This window comes from Canis lupus, chromosome 36 (genome assembly GCF_048164855.1).
Source record: "Canis lupus baileyi chromosome 36, mCanLup2.hap1, whole genome shotgun sequence".
Taxonomy (NCBI): Eukaryota; Metazoa; Chordata; class Mammalia; order Carnivora; family Canidae; genus Canis; species Canis lupus.
The window spans coordinates 6,667,967-6,678,839 of NC_132873.1; the positions used below are offsets into that span (position 1 = coordinate 6,667,967).

The 10,873-nt window shown below is 43.5% G+C and overlaps 1 long non-coding RNA gene across 1 annotated transcript; it reads right to left on the minus strand.

Moving 5' to 3' along the window:
* Nucleotides 1-1,259: 1,259 nt before the first annotated feature.
* On the minus strand, nt 1,260-9,972 carry LOC140625407 (uncharacterized). Its single transcript, XR_012024744.1, has 3 exons — nt 9,565-9,972; nt 9,330-9,409; nt 1,260-3,522 (listed from the first exon to the last, which is right to left on the minus strand). It is a non-coding gene; the product is annotated as an uncharacterized lncRNA (long non-coding RNA).
* Between the last annotated feature and the right edge of the window lie 901 nt (nt 9,973-10,873).

Below are 10,873 nucleotides of genomic sequence, written 5' to 3' on the forward strand. Positions count from 1 at the left end.
TAAACCTTAGTTTTCTCACTGGAATGGCAGTTGCTACCTACTTCACAGAAACCTTAGAGGTTTAAATGAGATGAGCATTCTTGGCATTTTAGTTATCACTCAAAATATATTGGCAGTTATTTATTGTTAAATGTAACAGTCCAAATAAGTTTTGCCTAGTGAAGAATTTTGTTTTATTCCGTCCCAGTTTCTCTAAATCATTTATCAGAAGTTTCCCTGATTGGAAAAGGGATGTAGTGGATGGAAATGGATATCTTCAGACATGCAGCTCTATAGAATTCTGAGATTTTGAGCTCAACTGTCCTAACTTTAGCCTTTTCATTTACACCAGTGGGGAATACAATGTCCATGGAAATTCACTGATTCATCCAATCTCACAAGGCTGGGACTTCAAAACTGGATGTCTTGACTTCCAGCAAGGTACCCTTGAAGTATTTAGGACCCTATCTATTCATAGCCACCAGTGGCTATTTGTTAAGGATGGGGAGAATAGTACCCACAATGAATACTCTGGGTGGAAGAGTTATAAAAGGTCATCTGATCCATTGCCCTGCCTGCACTTCCTCTTCTGCTTTGGCATGCACTCATGGGCTAGTGGCCAGGAGCAGAGGCAGCTTCCAGCATGCAGGATGAAGTAGACCTTAGCAGGCCATGACTATGACCTAAGTGCCACCTTACTTGCTCCTCACAAATAAGTTTATGCTTCTCTTTGCAGCAGAATCCCAGCTTTTCAACTCAGATGCTTTATGGACTCATTGTTATTCTTTTGAAATCTTACTGTCCAAAAGACTGGGCATTTTTAGTGTCCTCTGAACTGGACACCAAGCCCTACCACCCTGAAGGGAGTTCTGCTGTTGTGTGATCTCCAGGAGAAAGGAAGTGTCATCTGAACCAATGTCGCCATTGTAATTGTCACAGAGACTTTGGCAGACCAAAAGCCCTGGGCATCAATTCAAGCCAAAGGACTTAAAAAAAAAAGTCCCTTCCTTCTAGAACCTGGCATGTTTTTGGTTCAGTTTTAAGGAACTTCTCATCATTAGAGCTGTCTGAAATGAAATAGCAAGTTTCTCATCTTTGAAAATGTTTAATCAGAGATTGGCAAACCACTTGACATAAATATTGTTGATGAGTTAGATCATCTCAATGTCCTTCATTCTAAGACAAGGCATTAGCTTTTCCCTTAACCACCAAAGAGGTGATGATGTAAATGAAGGGGACTCTATAGAGAGTAAAGGGAAATTTTATTCAATTTCCCATACTAAAAATTGTTTCCATGAAGGAAAACCAGTGTGTGAATATGATTAAACCTTGGACTTGGTATTAAGACATCTGGCCAGGATCTATCAACCAGCCAAGTAGCTTTGTGTTAGGTGTTTCAGCTCTCTGGGTCCCTGTTTCCTCATCTATCTCAGGAGAGGATGGGAACATCTATATGAAATGAACATATGACAGGTCCACAGCGAAAGAATGACCAATGTCCAGTGGTACGCTTGTCATTATTTACTTATGTTCCTGACTGAGAGAAGTGCAGATTGAGGAATGAAATAGAAAAAGAGGTCTTGAAACCTCCTGCACCAACACTGATTAAACTGGTCATGGAGGTCTGTTCACCAAATAAAAGCTCCGGTGTTTGTAGCTTGTGCTTCAGACCAGAATAAAGAGAGTGTCCTTGTTTTAAATTCCTAGGAGCCTTGGCTTCTGCACGCTTGGAAGACACTTCCATTTCCATCTATGCTTGGAGCTACCAAAACCAAAGTACCACTGATTGAGTGGCTTAAATAACAGAAATTGTTTGGCTCACAGTTCTGGAGGCCAGAATTCCATGATCAAGGTATCTGCAGGATTGGTTTCTTTGAGGGCTATGAGGGCAGAACCTGCTCCAAGCCTCTCTCCTTAGCTTATAGATGGCATCTTCTTTCCATGTCTCTTCACACTGTCTTCCCTCTATATGTGCTTCTGTGTCAAAATTTCCACTTTTTATAAGGATCCCAGTCTTATTGGATTCGGGTCCACCCCAATGACCTCACTTTAACTTGATTACTTCTGTAAACACCTTATCTCCAAATGAGGTCACCTACTGAGATATTGAAGGTCAGGACTTCAACACATGAATTTGGGCGGGGGACATAATTCTCCTTATAACACCATCCGTATGATTGCACCCACTCCACTGCAGTTCCTAGGTCATGTCACAGTTGGCAGGATGCGCCTTTGGTAGTGAGTCCAGAAAATGACCACGTTCTCCTTTAGGCTCATCCATCTCATTTAGCCTCAGTCCTCCTCCCCTCCCCCTAGTTCTTTAAACCAGTATTTGTTTCTTTTTTGTTTTTTATTTAAATTCAATTAGCCAACATATAGTACATCACTAATTTCAGATGTAGGTTTCAGTATTTGTTTCTTATATTAACAGTCCCTTTGATTTGGTGAGTGGCACATACGTATGTGCATGTGTTTGTGTGGGGGAGAGAGAAACATTAGCACTCAGTTCCTTCTGTCAGTGCTCCTGCTCTGTAGAGAAGTGGCGCATTCACCTGTAGGCTGTATATGTGTCTAATTCCAAATACTTAACTAGCTTTGGGCTCTTGTCTTAGGGTTTCCCTGGGGGCAATCTTGATAAATGAACAGTAAAGCTCTGACTTCCTGGGGTGAAGCAGTAACCTCACATCCACACCTCCCGGAAAACCGTCTCGGTGTAAATCAAGTCTCATCTCAGCAATGATCTCATCACACATTTATTTTGGGTTGGGTCCCAACGCCCTACCATAATAGCCATCATCTCCATTGTGGACTCAAATGACCCACTTTGCAGTTGAGTTCATCCTGGAATCCCATCGGGAGAATGGGGAGAGTGAGGGCCCCAAGGAAAGTCTGCGACTGGTGTCTCTGGTCCTCAAAGGCTGAGGCCACTAGACTTGGTGGTGTTTAGGATGGAGAAACTATCTAATCAATGCCCACCTGTCCAGGGATCTTAGCAGCACATGACTTCCAAACTTGGGCTCCCAGTACATTTTTGACCTTCTTTTGGGTTTAACTACTAAAGTTAATACATGGTCTTGTTCACCCTATGACTAGTTAAGTATTTAAACTAACTGGGCATAAGTATCTTAAGCCCATTCCCCTAAAAATGTTCCAACTTCATGTACTGGGTCTTTGTAAAGCATGAATGAAGCAGAAGCAGGTGATTTGGAAGAGGTAAGAACTCACGCAGGGAAGGCTAACAGCTGGATTCCCATCTTCATTGACTCAGTACATGAAGATGAAGCCTTTAACTCCTGGTGCCCAGTTGAAAGTCCATTCCAGCAGACAACCCCACTGTCTGATGTGATTCAACTCTGTAAAGCTGCTGGATGAACATTCCAAAGCTGATGGATGAGTATTCTGTTATTCACTTCTCAGTTCTGTCAATCATGATGACACTGGACCTTCCCAGTTTCCAGGGTTGGAGAGAGCTTTCTCATTCTAACACAGCACAGGTGGTACTGGGGCATGCTGGCAAATTACAGCATGAGTTCTACTTATCATCTGAAAGTAAGCAAACAACATAAAGCGAATATGGGATGGACAGAGGGAGGGGTAGGGAAGGGGTCAAAAAGCTCAGGGTTCTCCATCCTCTGAAGATCATTGAGAGTTGGTAAGAAATGGACCACACTGTCTACCACTTTCAGAGTGAACAGTAATAATAGGTGATATTTATAAGACATATGTTGTGTGCCAGGCTTTGTGCTAGGTGCTTGTGCATTTTCCCATTGAATCCTAACAAAAATCTTTGGTAGGAACCATTTCTAAGAGTAGTGAAGATCAAATGTGCTAATGAGCGTAAAAGTACTTAGAAATGATGAAGTGTTATCAAGCCACAAAGATTCAACACATGCTACTATTTTTTTAAATGACCCCTGAAATACCTTTTAGTCTAAGACTTACATAGTGAAATAATAGATGCCTAAAAGATATGTGATATGGCCCTATCATATACCACAAAGCGTCACCCAAAGAAATGACATCAGCTTGTTAGAGAAGGAGAGAAATGCTGTGTGACCTGCTCAGGGAACCACAATTATGTAGAACCTTCCTTCTAAAACCATGAGGGGACTCCGGTCAAATAAGTTGGTGACCCACTGAGACATGCATGTGGTCACCCCCTAGCCCTGGTGGAAAAGAGGTCAGATTTTGCACTGTCTTTTGTACTCTGATTAGTGGCTCTGATCAGGAATATAGAATTTCCAAGGTTTGATCTCTCCTGGACTCAGTCTTCATATTAGTGGAACAGCACTAAATGAGCTGATGTATTTGAAAACATCTATCAAAGCGCTGACATTCGGGAAGTAATAAAAATAATAATTAAACACCCACTGTTCTAGCTTGGTTGGGAAATGAAGACTCAGAACTGGTGGGGTTTATTTAGACTGACACATTCTATAAAATGGGTGGTGTTTAAAGGAAGTGAGTCTAGAGGCATCGGAGCTAGTGGAGTCTAAATGCCCTTTGGGCAAGAATCTTGTTTGTTCCTATTCATACAATGCCACCCACCTTGTCATTTGATCATTTGCTCTTTGTTGGCAATTGTTTTTTCTGGAGTGTAGAGGCCTCTGAGGCAGTTTGTGAGGGGACATTGTAGAGTTGTCTTTAATCTCATTAAGAAATATTTAGTGAGAGGGGCACTTGGGTGGCTCAGTTGGTTAAATGCCTGCCTTTGGCTAAGGTCATGAGCTCAGGGTCATAGGATCAAGCCCACATTAGGCTCCCTGCTCAGTGGGGAGTCTGCTTCTCCCTCTCCCTTTACCCCTCCCCCCTTGTGTTCTCTCTCTCTCTCTTAAATAAATGAATACAATCTTTTTTAAAAAAAAATAAAAAGAAAGAAATCATTAGAGAGGCCAGGACTAAAGCTGAGAACATTCAACTGTATGAGGGAACACCTAAAGAAAATATGTTGACGATGTTGAGCAGCAGCATTAAAACAGGGACTTCAGAATTTGGCAGACTGGTGTGTTTGTGGGCAAATTCCTGAACTTCTCTGAACTTCAGCTTCAATAATGAGCTATGGCAATTCATAGAAACCACTTGACCCATGCATAATAGATGTTCCATATTATTATTTTCAACGTACTTTTAAATACATCGTTTTAAATTGTTTTATTTGGAAGTGAGATGAACAGGGTAGGAACTAGACACAGAGATTTTCAGGTCAATGGGCTTCTTAATACCTCCAGCTCTGTATTCTAGTTCTGACCCTGATAACAACCCGATCCAGCAGCTGTTGATCTGCCCTTTGCTATCGGGTGGAATGAGACTAAATCATCTTCATATGATGTCCTTCAAATGACTGTATAATCACATGTGTTCCAGAAGTGGGAGATGAACTCTGTCAATAATTAGAAGTTGAGGTCTGAGGGCAGAGAGGGTGGAGAGGTGAAGGTCAAATCACATGGCTGCCAGTCAATCACAGGTTCTTTTGAAGGACTGGCTGGTGAGTTCTGGAAGATGGATCATCCCTAGCTCTTGGGCTTCAGAGTTGCAGAGGCAGACTCCCAAATGAAGGAATTCTTGGTTCTTTCCTATGGCCTGACTGCTCCACACAAAGTTGGGGTGTTGGGTTTAGGGGAAGGCCTGGCTACACTGAGATGAAGGAGACAGATGGAGAGATGGAGCTTGGCAGATTTGGTGACTGTGGTGACTGACTTCTTAGGGGCTATAGCTCATCACAGCTAACACCCCAGATACCTGTAGGCTGGCTCTGGTCTGAGACGCCTGGAAATTTTCTTATGCACAGTTTCCCCCAGGTAAACTTAGTTGAGGGGGGAGTCTGATTCCACATTGCCACTGCACTCTGAGAGCTTCTGGTCCCAGCCCAAAGCCCGTCTCAGCAATTTAACCATGGAGAGAGAGTGGGCAGCTCACATGGTTTTGGGAGGGGACATCAGCAGCAGTGCCTGGGATAAACTTGCCTGTTGATTGGATCCAGCCTTCCTGTTACACATGTTCTTGAATACGCTGCTTGTCTTGTCCTCCATATGCTCAGTGTTAAAACTCTGAAGTCAAATGTAGCCACTGGAGATGATAGATCACAATTACGCAGCGTAGGAAAGGCAACATGGTCTTCTGGAAGCCCAGCATCTTCCCTCCCAGCGGAGTAGCAGCAGAAAATTGGTGCTGCCTTCTGCCCATTCTCTACACCCAGATCCAACACGCTGACCCAATGCATTGCAGCAGGCTTTTTTATTTTATGTATATGCAGTGTGTGTATTCTGTGTGTCTGTTGTTGGATTACTTGTTTAAGATAGACTGCTGTACCTCAAACAACACTCTTCTAACAGCAAGGACCCTCTCCTTCAGAGTTAGTCTCTAGAGCTTTGAGTCATGGGTAAACAGTCTGCTCTGCCTATTTGGTGGCTTATTACTCAAAATATATCTTTTTTTTTCCTTTGGCAGGGCAAAGAGAACTTGGCTAGAGTGACAAAACCTAACTTCAGGGCCCCTGAAAAACCTTTATTCTTTGTCACAAAATGGTCTCAGATTTTGTCCTAGAAATGGCAACCTGCAGAAATTCTTTTCTTAAGCTTAAGGCTTTGTTCCCAGGCAAGATGCTAGAAAAGCTCTGTATAAGAGGACACATATTGCTCCTATCTCTCAGGATGAGTATCAGCTTTTACAGAAAATTAATTTTGCCAGGGAAGAGATGAGGTTGTTTGACTGGGTTGTCAGGGAGGAAATGGGAGGAGGCTGGGAAGGCTGGGAAGTGGGACTCCCTTTAAGAGGACTGAGGCACAGAAATAACCCTGCAACGATAAAGAAGCAAAGCTTTCATTTTTCATAATTTCGAGGAAAACCTGCCCTGATAGTGAGGATCTGTGAACACCGAGGTGCGCTGTATTCTGTGCTTCTCTTCAGCCAAGCCACTGTTAAAGGGTAAAGCCACAGCATTACAAAATGGACACAGGTCAAAGATTTTCTGTAACTTAATAATTAATGAGGGAACCGGCAAGATGTGACTACTGGTTTGAAGGAGAGTCAAAGAACTGCACAACCACAGACTATGCAGGATGCCCAAATCAGTAATAAATGGTGACATTTCCTGAACTTGCCCCAACTTGAATGAAACACCCTATCACCAAAAGCCTTCAGTGCCCATTTTATTGATTGTGGGACTTGGTGTCATCTCCAGCAGCACTGCTTCTAGTTTTTGAAAGTGATAATAGCAACCTGATTCTGTTGCAGTTAATCGTAGAGGATTGCTGCAAAGAGGGTTTCCCGGTGTTGACTTGCAAGCCTCTGGACTGCTTTCTGCAGAGGGAAAGGCCCTGTCTTGGAAGGGATGACAGAGATGCAGGGATCTTTCTTCTTCACCGCTGACGTCCTGTGTGATCTAAAGAGATCCACATCTCAGTTTTCTGTTCCCAAAAAGAGGGATGAAAAGAACAGCTTTGACTTAATTTTCCAAAAGTCTTTGCAGGAAAGCCAGGAAAATGCTTGTCGGGTGAATTTAAACCACCACCGGTCCCATATCCCAGGACATAGAAGTTGTTTGATTAAGAGGAAGAACGTCCATGGCCCTGCCCAACCTGGTTGGTGGAATCCTCCTCAACTCACCAACACCCTTGTCATTTCTCCTGGCAGCCTTCTCCATGCTGTTTGTTTGCAGGGACATGACACGCTGGCGCCTGGAGACAGGGCAGGGCGGGGAAGGCTTTGGAATCTGTGCAAGCCATTGCCCTCCCCACCCCCGCAAAGCTTTGTCCTCAAGCTCTGTCTCTGAGGCCCTTGGATCAGATTGCTTGCTTCCAGGTGCCAGAGAGACACTTTTCTGTTTGCTCTCCCACCCAGGCTGCCCTCGGTTTGTCCTTCCCCTAGGTGGGGGTGGCAAGTGACGGAGGCCGTTGAGAAAGGAGTCTTTCTTCTTTTTCCCCTCCCTTTCTTCCCCCTACCCCCTCAAATTGCAAGAGCATTTTGGCTTCTTTCCATCACTTGGGGCTTGTGTTGGAGATTTGAATCTGCTCTTGTTTCCTGTAAATAGCCCAGAAGTTCAGGTACAAGTGCAGTCTTTACAGGTGAGCTGTTTGTGGAACATAAGCAGGCATGCATGGAGCTGGCTGCATTGCTGATAGAGGATCTCTTCTGAGCCCAGTCCAGTGTAGCCTATGGTCTCCCCAATATTTCCAGCCTGGTCTACGTAGCCTTGTCCCTGGCTTATTTGCTAATTCCCTCAGGCATAAAATATCACGGAATTTGAGCACCGTTCATGCCCCCAAACAGCTGGCAAAGATTCCTTGTCCCGCTGTTAACCTCTCTGGCTTATGCCTCTTTCCTAAGCGTATTGTCTTTTTGAAGAGGGGAACTATTGGTTATTTGGATGGCAGACCTTGTACTTTAGGGAGGAAATTTTATGTTGCAAGTGGATAGAAACCCAGCTCGCACTAGTTTAAGCAAAAACAGGAAGGGAAGACTTCACATAGCTGAGAAGTCCAGGGGTGTAGATGAATGCAGAGATCCAAAAGATGTCACAAAGACCAGGCTTCCTGCTGCTTAGGCTGCCATATTTAGCAAAGAAAAATACAGGACACTCAGAAAAGCTGAATGTTGGAGAAATAACAATTATTTTTTTTTAGTACAGGTATGTCCCATATTGCTTCTTATATTTTATCTGGCTACATCTACCTGACACAGCAGACTGTGTCAGCTTTTTCCTCCTGCATATGTTGGGATTACTCTGAGGCAGGCTCTAGCCATGAGGCAACAGAATGGCTACTGGCAGCCCTACACTCATATTTCAGACCTTAGGCACCATGGAAATAGGGCCCTTTCCCCCAAAGAGTTCTAGCAAAAAACCAAGATTTCATCTCCTTGATCTGGCTTGGGTCTTGTGGCCACCTCAGAAGTGACCACTCTGTCCATGGGAATAAAATACTGGCTAGGTCTGGTCATGTTTCTGCTTCTACTGGGATATAGATTTAGCCATGTATGAACCCCTTGGATTAAGAGTTGGTGGGAGAGTCCCCAAAGGGAAACCAGAGTGCTGTTACTAGAAGAAAGATGTTAGCCAGAGGTCAACTCTGTGGTCCAGTGGTTGGCATGCCCTTGAGCAACGTTCCTTGGAACTCCACACATAACACACTGGCTTCTTAGAGTCTGATGCAGATCACAGAGGAGTGGGGCATGGTTTTTTCCCCTATAGGATGAGTTTGGAGGATGGGTGGCAATCTAGGTAGTTCCTGAACCAAACAGCAATGGCAGTACAAAAACATTTCTTTAGTACCTTCTCTCTGTGGCCTGTGCTACCCAGAATGAGTCCTATGTAAAGATAAAAAGGAAGGCATTGCTGATGTCCATGAACTTACCTTCTAGTGAGAGATATCATCATGTTATACTTTGTTCTAGGATCTCATAATACTTTCTTTGTTTCTATATACAGGTAATTCTGAGTATATAAAGAGGGAGTGAATTAATTCCAGATAAGGCTTACTGGAGGCGATGCATTTGAGCTGGGTCTTAAAGGATGGGTAGAGTTTAGACAGGCAGTGATGAAAGAAAGAAAGAGAAAAATCCCAAACAGGGGAACTAGAAGAAGCAAACCTGTTGACTTCATGTTGCTGCTAGCCTGCATAAGATGGCATGGCCTTGACATCACTCAGGGTCAGACAGATGCTTAGAAATCCCAGGCAAATGAATGGTTGGGTACTCTGGCATTCCTTCAAATACTTGTTCATAGTTAATTTAAAAGAGAAGGCTGAGTGATGGGGTGGGGTGCAAAGGAGAGTATTTGGGGGAAGAGGAACCCTAAGTGGGAACACTCAGCTCCTTTTCTACTGCCCTTGGTAATTCCACTCTGGCTCCAGACCAACATAATCCACTCAACAAAGGAAAGAGTTGTGGATAAGTGGACTCGTCTTCCTTATTTAGCAGCTATCAGGGTAACTTATGCCTAACTCTGGGTGGAAGGGGGGCCTTAGCTCCTTGATCTTGGGTTCCTTTTATACCGTCTTCCTGAGGTGTGTTCTAATCCATTCTATTTTCTTATGTTGCCAAGGTATTTCATTTCCCTGGTGATGTGATGGTCTGCCTCTTCCTCCAAATCTGACACTACTCTAAAGGGCTGAATATTGGAAAACATTTTGCCCCTATAGTCCATGGCTGCCTAAGTGTGCTGCTCAGAGAGATCTGAGTGTATGCTGCTGGCCTCCGAGGCAAGGGCCACACAGAGTGTGAACTTTTCTCCTGGAGAGACCATCAAAGGCTGTAGTAAAGTCTGGGAGCATGGACTGTGTCCCATTAGGATGAAATTCCTGGGTCCTCCATTTACCTTACACTGAGTGATCCTAGAAATTCAGGATAAGAATTGAGATGCCATTGTCCATCTGATTATGCTTCTCTGAGGACTCCCACCTTCAAGGATGCACATCTCTTTGGTGGTGGTAGGAAAAGTATCCAGCCCTTGAGCCCACAGCTCTTCCTACTCACAAGCTGCACTAATCCCTAGCCCAGAGATCTCTTTCACTCATGCCTCCAATTGATATTGGCCTGATGAGGATCCTTACACAAAAAATTCTGGATTAAGTTTTGCTCGAAAAATGTTCTTGTTTCAGGTTTGTGTCTTTGAGATTTTTTTAAATGACAGATTCCCGGATGTACTATATGTCAGCTAATTGAACTTAAATTAAAAAAAAAAAAATGAAGACACATTTCCCTGTGTTATAGTGAGGATCCCCTAAGAAATGAGCTGGGATATGTGACTCTAAAAAAAAGAGCAATGAACAAAAAACTATCCAGAAAAATAATCATTTTGACCCACATAGGGTCAAGTTATACTTTTGAAACAGTGAGTGGAAATTTAATTAAACTAGACAAGAGAAAAACAACATAATGGAATAATATGGAATGCAAT